Source organism: Oncorhynchus gorbuscha, unplaced genomic scaffold (genome assembly GCF_021184085.1).
Source record: "Oncorhynchus gorbuscha isolate QuinsamMale2020 ecotype Even-year unplaced genomic scaffold, OgorEven_v1.0 Un_scaffold_1611, whole genome shotgun sequence".
Taxonomy (NCBI): domain Eukaryota; kingdom Metazoa; phylum Chordata; class Actinopteri; order Salmoniformes; family Salmonidae; genus Oncorhynchus; species Oncorhynchus gorbuscha.
The window spans coordinates 41,616-57,491 of record NW_025746340.1 but is presented as its reverse complement, the minus strand read 5'-3'; the positions used below and the strand labels follow the sequence as shown (position 1 = coordinate 57,491).

The following is a 15,876-nucleotide window of genomic DNA, read 5'->3' as shown; positions in this document are numbered from 1 at the left end:
ACAGACTATATATTTATTATACATGGTTAAAACCTTTCTATAGAGTTAGAGATAATAACGTGTGTGTGTGTGTGTGTGTGTGTGTGTGTGTGTGTGTGTGTGTGTGTGTGTGTGTGTGTGTGTGTGTGTGTGTGTGTGTGTGTGTGTGTGTGTGTGTGTGTGTGTGTGTGTGTGTGTGTGTGTGTGTGTGTGTGTGTGTGTGTGGTACATGTTGATATTTCTCTAAATGTGTTACATTTCTGAAGCTGTCAGGGGAGGGAATGTGACAAGTCGGTTACACGGTTGACGTTCTGACTGTTTTCTCACGGGAAAAGCGCCCCAGAACCAAGGGGGCGTTTAGTGTGACTAGCTGTCGGGTCAGAACAGATGGAGAGCACAGGAATCTGCTTCGCTCATTGGTTTCAGAATATAGACTTCAGGGCCCTCCAATCTAGTCCTATGTCTATTACTAATCGGCTATTTAGTATACAAACAAATAAAGCAGACGCTTCTTACACGTATGAGCTATATTATCTCAAAACCGTTTAATTAAGATACACATTGTAGGCAATTACACACGAGTTTATTGATCTGTATTACTCTAATATATCGGTGCAAGTGGTTACTGTTTCTCACCCGCGGGGGCTGTGTGAAGGTGTTTTGAATTTGTGCGTGTGCATATTTGTGTGTGAGTGAGTGGATATTTACTGCTCTGCAACACGACGCTGATGTAGGCTATTTTCAGACCTGCGCGTGCTGCCGTACTAATATTTATAAGAGCTATCTGGATGTGGCGCCAAGAGAATCCGTGCATGTCCGCGTTAAGACGCACACACACACATTCACACTGAGCGAGAGACGGAGAAGTTCGTCCGCTCGGGGCGTGGTTTGGAGCGTGTCACTCAAGCGGAGGAGTCAGCTGCTGGCACGAGTCTGGGCGGGGTGACGTGTGCGGAGCTGGAGCCCAGGCAGCAGCAGAAGTTCGTTATTAATGTCAGGACTTCCTCCTGTCTGTTAGTCACCAGTCTACTGCCGGAGGCTCCCAACGGTTTTACACGGATAATCCATCCTGTCGAAATGAAACTGAACTTTTACGGTACAAAACAGAACTGTTGATTCTGATGGACCCGTAACCTTCTTTCCAGAGACCACGATGTGAATAAATAGTCACTTGCAGGATTTATTGGTGGATTTTTGTGGTTACTGAAAGGCGGGACGTGGTCTGACCATACTGGGGCGGAGGAGCGGTTGGTCAACCATGCTGTGGCCAGGTTTAGCGCACTGGGTAGCGGCTGTGTTTCTCTGTAGGGTCGCCTCGGCGCAGTACACCAGCGACCAGTGCAGCTGGAGAGGAAGGTAGGCTATACGTTTATTATTGCATGTGTGTTATTCGACACGTTTTATTAACCCTTATAGGATGTAGACTATAAGCCTACAATCCTGTTGCCGAGTGGTTAAAGGAGTGTTGGGTAATAGTCTATGGCAGTGTTGCTAGGAACCAGTATAACAGGCTGATACAGTCAGTCCAACAACGGTAGATGTTATGGAAACCCTCGTTTCCTCCCTGCACTTCCAGATGTTGCGCAATAATGTCCTGAACAGCGAGACCACAGCATATGTGTAGGTGCAAACAGGTTGGATAGATTAAGTCTGATGCATTTCATATGTTTTTGCAATAAACGGGGGAAGGGGGGTGAACCCCGGGGGGTGAACCCCTTGACACCCCCAGCCTCTGTGAGAGTGAGGGAGGGAGGGAGGGAGGGAGGGAGGGAGGGAGGGAGGGAGGGGGAGGGGAGGGAGGGAGGGAGGGAGGAGGAGGGAGACGTCCTTCCTTATACAATGAGATTGTGTTTATACATGCGTTATGCAGTTTAGGCCTGATGGATTTGCATAGGGAACGTGTTTGTTTCTCCTGTCCTGTAGCCTATAGCGATGTGAGCTCCAATTGGCGGCGTGCCATAATATTCAAAGAAAACACGATAACATATTTTGAAATGTTCCAGTTCAATATACCAAATCTCCGTGCGTGCGCCAAAAGGAGAGCTTGGGTTGGGCGCTTGGACCGTGGAGCCACCAGAGGGAAAAGGAGAGCTTGGGTTGGGCGCTTGGACCGTGGAGCCGTCAGAGGGGACATAATAGGTTTTCAGCGCTACATCTCGTGTTGAGTTCATACCTTACCTTTCACATACTCATAAAACTGTGTTCTAGGCTATTGTATATAGCATGGCACCCTCCAGATAGTGAGTGCGCAGCCACTCCTGTAATGTTGCCGCGCCGCGGTGCGGTTTTCATTTGAAGATATCAACTTCGAACACGTTTATCTTTTACTGATCTTAAAGTGTTTATCTTTTACTGATCTTAAAGTGTTTATCTTTTCTTACTTTATCTTTTACTGATCTTAAAGTGTTTATCTTTTACTGATCTTAAAGTGTTTATCTTTTACTGATCTTAAAGTGTTTATCTTTTACTGATCTTAAAGTGTTTATCTTTACTGATCTTAAAGTGCGCGCATCCCAGATAACCGACCACATCCTCCCTCCCCTGCGCTCCGGGTATTGGTCACATCGGGTCACAGTTTATAGAGAGAGAGACTCATGCTGTAATCAAGTTGCTCTTTAAACGACCTCTTAACTAAGTGATAAGGTATCATGCATAGGAAGTTAACTGTTAAATATGTTTGTTGTGTTCATGTTTATGACCAACAACATTGCTTCCTCAAACATCAAATATATTCATAACAAGTTTCCTAACCTCTTCTATCCCCCTCTACCCTCTCCTCCTCCCTCATCATCATAACCTCTCCTCCTCATCATCATAACCTCTCCTCCTCATCATCATAAACTCTCCTCCTCATCATCATAACCTCTCCTCCCCCATCATCATAACCTCTCCCCCTCCTCATCATCATAACCTCTCCTCCTCATCATCATAACCTCTCCTCCCTCATCATCATAACCTCTCCTCCCTCATCATCATAACCTCTCCTCCCTCATCATCATAACCTCTCCTCCCTCATCATCATAACCTCTCCTCCCTCATCATCATAACCTCTCCTCCCCCATCATCATAACCTCTCCTCCCCATCATCATAACTCCCCATCATCATAACCTCTCCTCCCCATCATCATAACCTCTCCTCCCCATCATCCTAACCTCTCCTCCTCCTCCCTCATCATCATAACCTCTCCCTCATCATCTCCCTCATCATCATAACCTCTCCCCCTCCCTCATCATCATAACCTCTCCTCCTCCCTCATCATCATAACCTCTCCTCATCCTAACCTCCCTCATCATCATAACCTCTCCTCCCCCATCATCCTAACCTCTCCCCCATCATCCCTCATCATCATAACCTCTCCTCCCTCATCATCATAACCTCTCCTCCCCCATCATCATAACCTCTCCTCCCCCATCATCCTAACCTCTCCCCCTCCCTCATCATCATAACCTCTCCCCCTCCTCATCATCATAACCTCTCCTCCCTCCTCATCATCATAACCTCTCCCCTCCTCATCATCATAACCTCTCCCTCCCCATCATCCTAACCTCTCCCCCCTCCCTCATCATCATAACCTCTCCTCCTCCTCATCATCATAACCTCTCCCCCTCCCTCATCATCATATACCTCCCCTCCCTCATCATCATAACCTCTCCTCCTCCCCCTCATCATCATAACCTCTCCTCCTCCCTCTCTCCCTCTCTCCTCCTCCCTCTCTCCCTCTCCTCCTCCCTCTCTCCCTCTCTCCTCCTCCCTCTCTCCTCCTCCCTCTCTCCCTCTCACCTTCCCTCTCTCTCTCCCTCTCTCCTCTCCCAGTGGTCTGACCCATGAGTCTCACTCCCGTGATGTGGAGCAGGTATACCTGCGTTGCTCCCAGGGCAGTCTAGAGTGGCTCTATCCTACTGGGGCCCTCATCGTCAACCTGCGGCCCAACACGGAGCCCACGTCTGGGGCTTCCCCCGCCTGCACGCCTGCATCAAGCCCCAGACAGACTCCGCGGATCACACCTCTACCTGGAGAGAGCTGGACAGCTCCGCCTGCTGATGTCTGAGACAGAACAGGTAGATGGTCAGTCATTCAGTCAATCAGTCGGTCAGTCATTCAGTCGGTCGGTCATTCAGTCGGTCAGTCACGTTTATTCATAAATCCCTTTTTTACATCAGAAGTAGATATTTCACAGTAACCTGACTGATAACAGCACAGATATTTCACAGTAACCTGACTGATAACAGCACAGATATTTCACAGTAACCTGACTGATAACAGCACAGATATTTCACAGTAACCTGACTGATAACAGCACAGATATTTCACAGTAACCTGACTGAGAACAGCACAGATATTTCACAGTAACCTGACTGAGAACAGCACAGATATTTCACAGTAACCTGACTGAGAACAGCACAGAGCAGGTTACATAGGCAGAAAACACATGCTTAAGTTTAACCACTGTAAATATAATTGTTGATATGTTCATAAAGTACTCATGTGAAAATGATTATCTCAGTGTCATCACACCAGTACGTATTTAATCATGTTTGTTATATTTCCAGGCGCATGGCAGGGTGCAGTGTTTCTCCCTGACAGAGGGGGCGCTGTTCATAGAGGCAGTGGGCCAGCAGGACATCAGCAAGAGGATCACAGTGTTTCAGTATGAACTGGTGGCCAGCCACGGACCTGGAGCTCATCTGTACCCACACCTCAACACTGGACCTGGTAAGAGACCAAGACACACACACACCTCAACACTGGCACTGGTAAGACCACCACACACACACACACACACACACACACACACACACACACACACACACACACACACACACACACACACACACACACACACACACACACACACACACACACACACACACACACACACACACACACACCTCAACACTGGACCTGGTAAGAGACCAACACACACACACCTCAACACTGGACCTGGTAAGAGACCAACACACACACACCTCAACACTGGACCTGGTAAGAGACCAACACACACACACCTCAACACTGGACCTGGTAAGAGACCAACACACACACACCTCAACACTGGACCTGGTAAGAGACCAACACACACACACACCTCAACACTGGCACTGGTAAGAGACCAACACACACACACACACACACACCTCAACACTGGCACTGGTAAGAGACCAACACACACACACACACCTCAACACTGGCACTGGTAAGAGACCAACACACACACACACACCTCAACACTGGCACTGGTAAGAGACACACACACACACACACACACACACACACACACACACACACACACACACACACACACACACACACACACACACACACACACACACACACACACACACACACACACACACACACACACACACACACCTCAACACTGGCACTGGTAAGAGACACACACACACACCTCAACACTGGCACTGGTAAGAGACACACACACACACCTCAACACTGGCACTGGTAAGAGACACACACACACACCTCAACACTGGCACTGGTAAGAGACACACACACACACCTGAACACTGGACCTGGTAAGAGACCAACACACACACACACCTCAACACTGGACCTGGTAAGAGACCAACACACACACACACCTGAACACTGAACACTGGTAAGAGACCAACACACACACACACCTGAACACTGAACACTGGTAAGAGACCAACACACACACACACCTGAACACTGAACACTGGTAAGAGACCAACACACACACACACCTGAACACTGGACCTGGTAAGAGACCAACACACACACACACCTGAACACTGGACCTGGTAAGAGACCAACACACACACACACCTAAACACTGGACCTGGTAAGACACACATTCCATGGTAGAACCCAGGCGATAGAACCCGTTCCCCTGATCAAGGGCTGTACAAAGTAACATGACAGATGGACAGAGTCAGTGACAGAGTCCAGAGAGAGGAGGAAGAATGAACCACTGGTTCAACGGACCCCTAGACACATTTAATAGGTCTTGTGATGGCTGAAGAAGGGGAGGCCGGGGTAGAAATGTGTGTGTGTGTGGGGGGGGGCAGGAGATGACAGGAGTTAAACAGGGTGTCTGTCTGTCTAGCCTAATAAAGCAGTCTAGCCCAGACCCACACATCCACAGCCCTGCTGTCACTCAAGAGACAGACCGGACCAGACACCCCCTCCCTCTCTTACTGCTGTCCTCTACTGCTTCTCACCCGTCTCTCTATCCCCTCCCTCCCTCCTCTCACCCCATCTCCCTCCCTCCTCTCTCTCCCATCTCCCTCCCTCCTCTCTCTCCCATCTCCCTCCCTCCTCTCTCTCCCATCTCCCTCCCTCCTCTCTCTCCCATCTCCCTCCCTCCTCTCTCTCCCATCTCCCTCCCTCCTCTCTCTCCCATCTCCCTCCCTCCTCTCTCTCCCATCTCCCTCCCTCCTCTCTCTCCCATCTCCCTCCCTCCTCTCTCTCTCGTCTCCCTCTCTGACTTATAAATACAAGCAGGCTAATCAACAGGTCACACTGGGGTCAAGCCCAGGGGTCAGCCAATCATCATCCAGCTGTCAATCGGTGGTGTCTGCTGCAAGACAGGGAGAGGATATGATTGGTCAGATGGAGAATGGAGGGAGGGAGAGTTGGAGGGAGGGAGAACGGGAGAGAGAGAAAGGTTTGTATCTGCCTAGTACAGGTATGGAAGGAGGGAGAAAGAGAAAGAGAGAGATATGTTTTGTATCTGCCTGGTACAGGTATGGAGAGAGAGAAAGGTTTGTATCTGCCTAGTACAGGTATGGAGGGAGGGTGAAAGAGAGAGAGAGATATGTTTTGTATCTGCCTGGTAGAGAGAGAAAGGTTTGTATCTGCCTAGTACAGGTATGGAGGGAGGGTGAAAGAGAGAGAGAGATATGTTTTGTATCTGCCTGGTACAGGTATGGAGAGAGAAAGGTTTGTATCTGCCTAGTACAGGTATGGAGAGGAGAAAGGTTTGTATCTGCCTAACAGGTATGGAGAGAGAAAGATCTGCCTAGTACAGGTATGGAGAGAGAGAAAGGTTTGTATCTGCCTAGTACAGGTATGGAGGGAGGGTGAAAGAGAGAGAGATATGTTTTGTATCTGCCTAGTACAGGTATGGAGAGAGATATGTTTTGTATCTGCCTGGTACATGTATGGAGAGAGAAAAAGGTTTGTATCTGCCTAGTACAGGTATGGAGGGAGGGTGAAAGAGAGAGAGAGATATGTTTTGTATCTGCCTGGTACAGGTATGGAGAGAGAGAAAGGTTTGTATCTGCCTAGTACAGGTATGGAGAGAGAGAAAGGTTTGTATCTGCCTAGTACAGGTATGGAGAGAGAGAAAGGTTTGTATCTGCCTAGTACAGGTATGGAGAGAGAGAAAGGTTTGTATCTGCCTAGTACAGGTATGGAGGGAGGGTGAAAGAGAGAGAGATATGTTTTGTATCTGCCTAGTACAGGTATGGAGAGAGAGAAAGGTTTGTATCTGCCTAGTACAGGTATGGACGGAGGGAGAAAGGTTTGTATCTGCCTAGTACAGGTATGGAGGGAGGGTGAAAGAGAGAGAGAGATATGTTTTGTATCTGCCTGGTACATGTATGGAGAGAGAGAAAGGTTTGTATCTGCCTAGTACAGGTATGGAGGGAGGGTGAAAGAGAGAGATATGTTTTGTATCTGCCTGGTACAGGTATGGAGAGAGAAAGGTTTGTATCTGCCTACAGGTATGGAGAGAGAGAAAGGTTTGTATCTGCCTAGTACAGGTATGGAGAGAGAGAAAGGTTTGTATCTGCCTAGTACAGGTATGGAGAGAGAAAAGGTTTGTATCTGCCTAGTACAGGTATGGAGGGAGGGTGAAAGAGAGAGAGATATGTTTTGTATCTGCCTACTGCCTAGTACAGGTATGGACGGAGGGAGAAAGGTTTGTATCTGCCTAGTACAGGTATGGAGGGAGGGTGAAAGAGAGAGATATGTTTGTATCTGCCTAGTACAGGTATGTGTGCACCATAAAACCATTGACAGACAAAGAGAAAGACTGTGTGTGTTTAATAGTTGTTTTACTGGCAGACAGGGTCAAAGGTTACCACCCTGACTACCCTCTCCCACCTGTTGTTTCACTCTCTCTCACACACACACACACACACACACACACACACACACACACACACACACACACACACACACACACACACACACACACACACACACACACACACACACACACACACACACACACACACACACACACACACACACACACACACACGAAAATCCTTAATCTTGTACCCTCCCCCATAGACATCCATCTCATCCCTCCCTCTCTCCCTTCTCACCCCTCCCTCTCTCCCTTCTCATCCCTCCCTCTCCCTTCTCATCCCTCCCTCTCTACCTTCTCATCCCTCCCTCTCTCCCTTCTCATCCCTCCCTCTCTCCCTCCTCACCCCTCCCTCTCTCCCTTCTCACCCCTCCCTCTCTCCCTTCTCATCCCTCCCTCTCTCCCTCCTCCCCTCCCTCTCTCCCTTCTCACCCCTCCCTCTCTCCCTTCTCACCCTCCCTCTCCCCTTCTCATCCCTCCCTCTCTCCCTTCTCATCCCTCCCTCTCTCTCTCCCTCCTCACCCTCCCTCCTCACCCCTCCCTCTCTCATCCCTCCCTCTCTCTCTCCCTCCTCATCCCTCCCTCCTCACCCCTCCCTCTCTCCCTCCTCATTCCTCCCTTTCTCCCTCATTCCTCTCCCTCTTCCTCCTCATCCCTCATTCCTCCCCCTCTCTTGCCTCACCCCTCCCTCTCTACCCCAAATAGAGCTAGGGGGAACAACAAGGGGGTGAGAGAACCAGACTTCCCCCTCTCACACCTCTCCCCTCTCTCAGGAAGTGAGGGATGGATGGGGGAGGGAAAGAAGTCTTCTTTATATCTGATGCTAGTGTTGTACATGACCGGTCAACCGTTTTAGAAAACCTACTAATTCAAGGGCTTTTCTTTATTTGTACTATTTTCTATATGGAATCATGCAGTAACCAAAAAAGTGTTAAACGAATCAAAATATATTTTATATTTGAGATTTTTCAAATTGCCACCCTTTGCCTTGATGACAGCTTTGCACACTCTTGGCATTCTCTCAATCAGCTTAATGAGTTAGTCACCTGGAATGCATTTCAATTAACAGGTGTGCCTTTTTAAAAGATCATTTCTCTCCTTCTTAGAGCATTTCAGAAGGAAACGTTGAGTTGTGACAGGGGAGGGGGTTATACAGAATATAGCCCTATTTGGTAAAAGACCAAGTCCAAGGACAGCTCAAATAAGCAAAGAGAGACAACAGTCCATCATTACTTTAAGACATGAAGGTCAGTCAATTCGCTTTCAACGTTTCTTCAAGCGCAGTTGCAAAAACCATCAAGCACTATGATGAAACTGGCTCTCATGAGGACCACCACAGGAAGGGAAGACCCAGAGTTACCTCTGCTGCAGAGGATAAGTTCATTAAAGTTTCCAGCCTCAGAAATTGCAGCCCAAATAAATGCTTCACAGAGTTCAGGTAACAGACACATCACAACATCAACTGTTCAGCGGAGACTACATGAATCAGGCCTTCATGGTTGAATTGCTGCAAAGAAACCACTACTAAAGGACCCCAATAAGAAGAAGAGACTTGCTTGGGCCAAGAAACACGAGCAATGGACATTAGACACCGGTGGAAATGTGTCCTTTGGTCTGGAGTCTAAATTGGAGATTTTTGGTTCCAACCTCCGTGTCTTTGTGAGACGCTGTGTGGATGTATGGATGATCTCTGTTTGTGTATTTCACACCGTAAAGCATGGAGGAGGAGGTGTTATGGTGTGGGTGTATGGATGATCTCTGTTTGTGTATTTCACACCGTAAAGCATGGAGGAGGAGGTGTTATGGTGTGGGTGTATGGATGATCTCTGTTTGTGTATTTCACACCGTAAAGCATGGAGGAGGAGGTGTTATGGTGTGGGTGTATGGATGATCTCTGTTTGTGTATTTCACACCGTAAAGCATGGAGGAGGAGGTGTTATGGTGTGGATGTATGGATGATCTCTGTTTGTGTATTTCACACCGTAAAGCATGGAGGAGGAGGTGTTATGGTGTGGGTGTATGGATGACCTCTGTTTGTGTATTTCACACTGTAAAGCATGGAGGAGGAGGTGTTATGGTGTGGGTGTATGGATGATCTCTGTTTGTGTATTTCACACCGTAAAGCATGGAGGAGGAGGTGTTATGGTGTGGGTGTATGGATGATCTCTGTTTGTGTATTTCACACCGTAAAGCATGGAGGAGGAGGTGTTATGGTGTGGCGGAATATTGCTGGTGACATTGTCTGAGATTAATTTAGAATTCAAGGCACACTTAACCAGCATGGCTACCACAGCATTCTGCAGCGTTACGCCATCCCATCTGGTTTGGGCTTAGTGGGACTATCATTTGTTTTCAACAGGTCAATGACCCAACAAACCTCCAGGCTATTTCATAGTTTTGACCCAACACACCTCCAGGCTATTTCATAGTTTTGACCCAACACACCTCCAGGCTATTTCATAGTTTTGACCCAACACACCTCCAGGCTATTTCATAGTTTTGACCCAACACACCTCCAGGCTATTTCATAGTTTTGATGTCTTCACTATTATTCTACAATGGAGAAAATAGTAAAACATCAAGAAAAACCTTTGAATGAGTAGGTGTTCTAAAACGTTTGACTGGTGGTGTATGGTGGTGGTGGGGTGTGGTGGTGTATGGTGGTGGTGTGGGGTGTGTGGTGTATGGTGGTGGGGTGTGGTGGTGTATGGTGGTGGTGTGGGGTGTGTGGTGTATAGTGGTGGTGTGTGGCGGTGTATGGTGGGATGTGGGGTGTGGTGGTGGTGGGGTGTGTGGTGGTGTATGGTGGTGGTGTGTGTGGTGGTGTATGGTGTGTGGGGGTGTATGGTGGTGGGGTGTGGTGGTGTATGGTGGTGGGGTGTGTGGTGGTATATGGTGGTGGGGTGTGTATGGTGGGGTATGGTGGTGGGGTGTGGTGGGGTGTGTGGTGGTGTGTGGTGGGGTATGGTGGTGGTGTGTGGTGGTGTGTGGTGGTGTATATGTGATGTGTCTCATGTCTCATGTCTCTCTCTCAGCCTCCTGTACACCCTGCACAGATGACCAGATCCTGATGGCGGTATGTACCAGCGACTTTGGTAAGCACACACACACAACACCACAACACACACACACAGGTTACGCACAACACCACAACACACAAAGGTTACGCACACACACACACAGGTTACGCACAACACCACAACAGACACAGGTTACGCACACCACCACAACACACACAGGTTACGCACACCACCACAACACACACAGGTTACGCACACCACCACAACACACACAGGTTACGCACACCACCACAACACACACAGGTTACGCACACCACCACAACACACACAGGTTACGCACACCACCACAACACACACAGGTTACGCACACCACCACAACAGACACAGGTTACGCACACCACCACAACACACACAGGTTACGCACAACAACACAACACACACAGGTTACGCACAACAACACAACACACACAGGTTACGCACAACAACACAACACACACAGGTTACGCACAACACCAATACACACACACAGGTGACTATACACATCATAGACTCAGTACTGGTACCCTGTGTGTATAGTCATGTTATCATAGACTCAGTACTGGTACCCTGTGTGTATAGTCATGTTATCATAGACTCAGTACTGGTATCCTGTGTGTATAGTCATGTTATCATAGACTCAGTACTGGTATCCTGTGTGTATAGTCATGTTATCATAGACTCAGTACTGGTACCCTGTGTGTATAGTCATGTTATCATAGACTCAGTACTGGTATCCTGTGTGTATAGTCATGTTATCATAGACTCAGTACTGGTACAACGTGTGTATCGCCAAGTTACTTGTGTTATTTTTCTGTTACTTTAAAATGTTTCTCTCTGCATTGTTGTGAAGGGCCCGTCAGTAAGCATTTCACTGTTAGTCTCCACCTGTTGTTTCCCAAGCCTGGGACAAATGTTATTTGATTTGATTTAGAACACAGTCACAAACAGCACCAGCTGTAAAGGACATGAACAACCCTTCTCATCACTCTCTCTTCCCCTCTCTCTCCCTCTCTCCTCCCCATATATCTCTCTTCTCTCTCTCCTCCCCATATCTCTCTCCTCCCTCTCCCCCTCTCCTCCCCATATCTCTCTCCCCCCTCTCCTCCCCATATTTCTCTCCTCCCTCTCCTCCCCATATCTCTCTCCCCCTCTCCTCCCCCATCTCTCCTCCCTCTCCTCCCCATATCTCTCTCCTCCCCATATCTCTTTCCTCCCTCTCCCCTCTCCTCTCCATATCTCTCTCCCCCTCTCCTCCCCATATCTCTCTTCTCTCTCTCTCCCCATATCTCTCCCTCCCTCTCCCCCTCTCCTCCCCATATCTCTCTCCCTCTCTCCTCCCCATATCTCTCTTCTCTCTCTCCTCCCCATATCTCTCTCCTCCCTCTCCCCCCTCTCCTCCCCATATCTCTCTCCCCCTCTCCTCCCCATATCTCTCCCCCCTCTCCTCCCCATATATCTCTCCTCCCTCTCCTCCCCATATCTCTTTCCTCCCTCTCCCCCTCTCCTCTCCATATCTCTCTCCCCCTCTCCTCTCCATATCTCTCTCCCCCTCTCCTCCCCATATCTCTCTTCTCTCTCTCTCTCCCCATATCTCTCTCCTCCCTCTCCCCCTCTCCCCCCATATCTCTCTCCCTCTCTCCTCCCCATATCTCTCTTCTCCTCTCTCCCCATATCTCTCTCCTCCCTCTCCCCCTCCCTCCCCATATCTCTCTCCCCCTCTCCTCCCCATATTTCTCTCCTCCCTCTCCTCCCCATATCTCTCTCCCCCTCTCCTCCCCATATATCTCTCCTCCCTCTCCTCCCCATATCTCTCTCTCCCCATATCTCTTTCCTCCCTCTCCCCCTCTCCTCTCCATATCTCTCTCCCCCTCTCCTCCCCATATCTCTCCTCCCTCTCCTCCCATATTTCTCTCCTCCCTCTCCTCCCCATATCTCTCTCCCTCCTCTCCTCCCCATATCTCTCCCTCCCTCTCCTCCCTCTCTCTCCTCCCCATATCTCTCCCCTCCCTCTCCTCTCCATATCTCTCTCCCCCTCTCCTCTCCATATCTCTCTCCTCCTCTCCTCCCCATATCTCTCTCCCTCCCCATATCTCTCTCCCCCTCTCCTCCCAATATCTCTCTCCCCTCCCCCAATATCTCTCTCTCCCTCTCCTCCCCATATCTCTCCTCCCTCTCCTCCCCATATCTCTCTCCTCTCTCTCCTCCCCATATCTCTCCTCCTCCCTCTCCTCCCCATATCCCTCTCCTCCCCATATCTCCTCCCCCTCTCCTCCCCATCTCTCCCTCCCTCTCCTCCCCATATCTCTCCCCCCTCTCCTCCCCATATGTCTCTCTCCTCTCTCTCCTCCCCATATCTCTCATCCCCATATCTCCTCCCCATCTCCTCCCCATATCTCTCCTCCTCTCCTCCCCATATCTCTCCTCCCTCTCCTCCCCATATATCTCCTCCCTCCCTCCCCATATCTCCCCCTCTCTCCCCATATCTCTCTCCTCCCTCTCCTCCCCATATCTCTCCTCCCTCTCCTCCCCATATCTCTCCCCCCTCTCCTCCCAATATCTCCTCCCCCTCTCCTCCCAATATCTCTCCTCTCTCCCCATATCTCTCCTCCCTCTCCTCCCCATATCTCCTCCTCTCTCTCCCCCCATATCTCTCTCCTCCCTCTCCTCCCCATATCTCTCCCCTCTCCTCCCCATATCTCTCTCCTCCCTCTCCTCCCCATATCTCTCCTCCCTCTCTCCTCCCCATCTCTCCTCCCTCTCCTTCCCATATGTCTCTCTCCTCTCCTCCTCCCCATATCTCTCTCCTCCCCATATCTCTCTCCTCCCTCTCCTCCCCATATCTCTCCTTCCTCTCCCCCCCATATCTCTCCTCCCTCTCCTCCCCATATCTCTCCTCCCTCTCCTCCCCATATCTCTCCTCCCTCTCCTCCCCATATCTCTCCTCCCTCTCCTCCCCACATATCTCTCCTCCTCTCTCCTCCCCATATCTCTCTCCTCCCCATATCTCTCTCCTCCCTCTCCTCCCCATCCTCCCTCTCCTCCCCATATCTCTCTCCTCCCATATCGCTCTCCTCCCTCTCCTCCCCATATCTCTCCTCCCTCTCCCCATATCTCTCTCTCTCTCTCTCCCTCCCCATATCTCTCTCCCTCCCTCTTTTCTCTCCAGTGGGTCGTAGCAGTATCCGTGGCGTTGACACGCCCTCGTCATCAGACCACTCCTCCGTTGCCGTGACGCTAAGCCGCCTGTTCCATCAGAAGAGCGGAGTGTTCTCTTTGGGACGGAGCCAGAGGAAAGGGGTGGTCCGGACGTCTGAACACGCCCCTGCGGTGCCGGCTGCAGCCGAGGGAGAAGGGGACTTCCTGTTCATGGGGGCAGTGCGGTTCGGAGAGCGTGGCTTGGCTGCTCCCCGCACTACCGCCACTTTCTGAAGCTCTACCGGACCGCCCTGGAGACAGGAACCCCCTGTCACATGGACATGGACACAGCCCTGAGGCACGCCCCTTCCGCCCAAGTGACAACCAATCAGGGAACAGGATTGGGAAACAAACTCTGCGAATCAGGGACATATCAGAGAGAGGGCTGGGTCGCTGGCTGGACTGACAGGGCCTGATCCAATCAGAGGAGGGAGGTCGTAAGGGCGGAATCTTGATATGCCTGAGAGGTGATTGGACGTGGTCCCAAGCCCTGCTAACCGATTGGCTGAAGCTCTTACAGTTGCCTAGCAGCAAGGATTGTTGGCCTGTGTCTGAACAGTTCTAAAGCCATCTGTCATCATAGAATGTCTTAAGACGCTGGTGTGTGTGTGTGTGTGTCTGTGTGTGTGTGTGTGTGTGTGTGTGTGTGTGTGTGTGTGTGTGTGTGTGTGTGTGTGTGTGTGTGTGTGTGTGTGTGTGTGTGTGTGTGTGTGTGTGTGTGTCTGTGTGTGTGTGTGTGTGTTGGAAATAGATGTAAATATGATCATTGTTGTAATGAAAGTTTGTTTAGTGAAAAGCTTTATGTTTACAGTTTAGAGGTTGTCTTCTGACCGAAGTGTATTATGGGTTCCTGCACAGTGTGTGTCTTAGCGTGTTCGTGTGTGTCTTAGCGTACTCTTGTGTGTGTTTGTGTGTGCGTGCTAGGGAGTGTGTGAACGTGTATGTACTAGCCTGTGAATGTGTGTGTGCGCTAGCATGTGTGGTTCTGCACTAGCTTGTGTGAAGGTGTGTGTGTGAAGGTGTGTGTGTGTGAGTGTGTGTGTGAAGGTGTGTGTGTGTGTGTGTGTGAAGTTGTATGTGTGAACGTGTAGGTGTGTGTGTGTGTGTGTGTGAAGGTGTGTATGAGTGTGTGTGTGTGTGAAGGTGTGTGTGTGAAGGTGTGTGTGTGTGTGTGTGTGTGTGTGTGTGTGTGTGTGTGTGTGTGTGTGTGTGTGTGTGTGTGTGTGTGTGTGTGTGTGTGTGTGTGTAGGTGTGTGTAGGTGTGTGTAGGTGTGTGTAGGTGTGTGTGAAGATGTGTGTGTGAAGGTGTGTGTGTGAAGATGTGTGTGTGAAGGTGTGTGTAGGTGTGTGTGTGAAGGTGTGTGTAGGTGTGTGTGTGTGTGTGTGTGTGTGTGTGTGTGTGAAGGTGTGTAGGTGTGTGCGTGAACGTGTGTGTGTGAAGGTGTGTGTGAAGGTGTGTGTGTGAAGGTGTGTGTGTGCGAAGGTGTGTGTGTGAAGGTGTGTAGGTGTGTGTGTGAAGGTGTGTGTGTGAGCGTGTGTGTCTGTGACTGTGTTAAAGTACA

General features: G+C 49.7%; 1 pseudogene; it reads left to right on the top strand.

Annotated features, from left to right (window-relative positions):
- Positions 1–409: 409 nt before the first annotated feature.
- LOC124023360 lies at positions 410–14,730 on the top strand (annotated as a pseudogene).
- Positions 14,731–15,876: the final 1,146 nt, after the last annotated feature.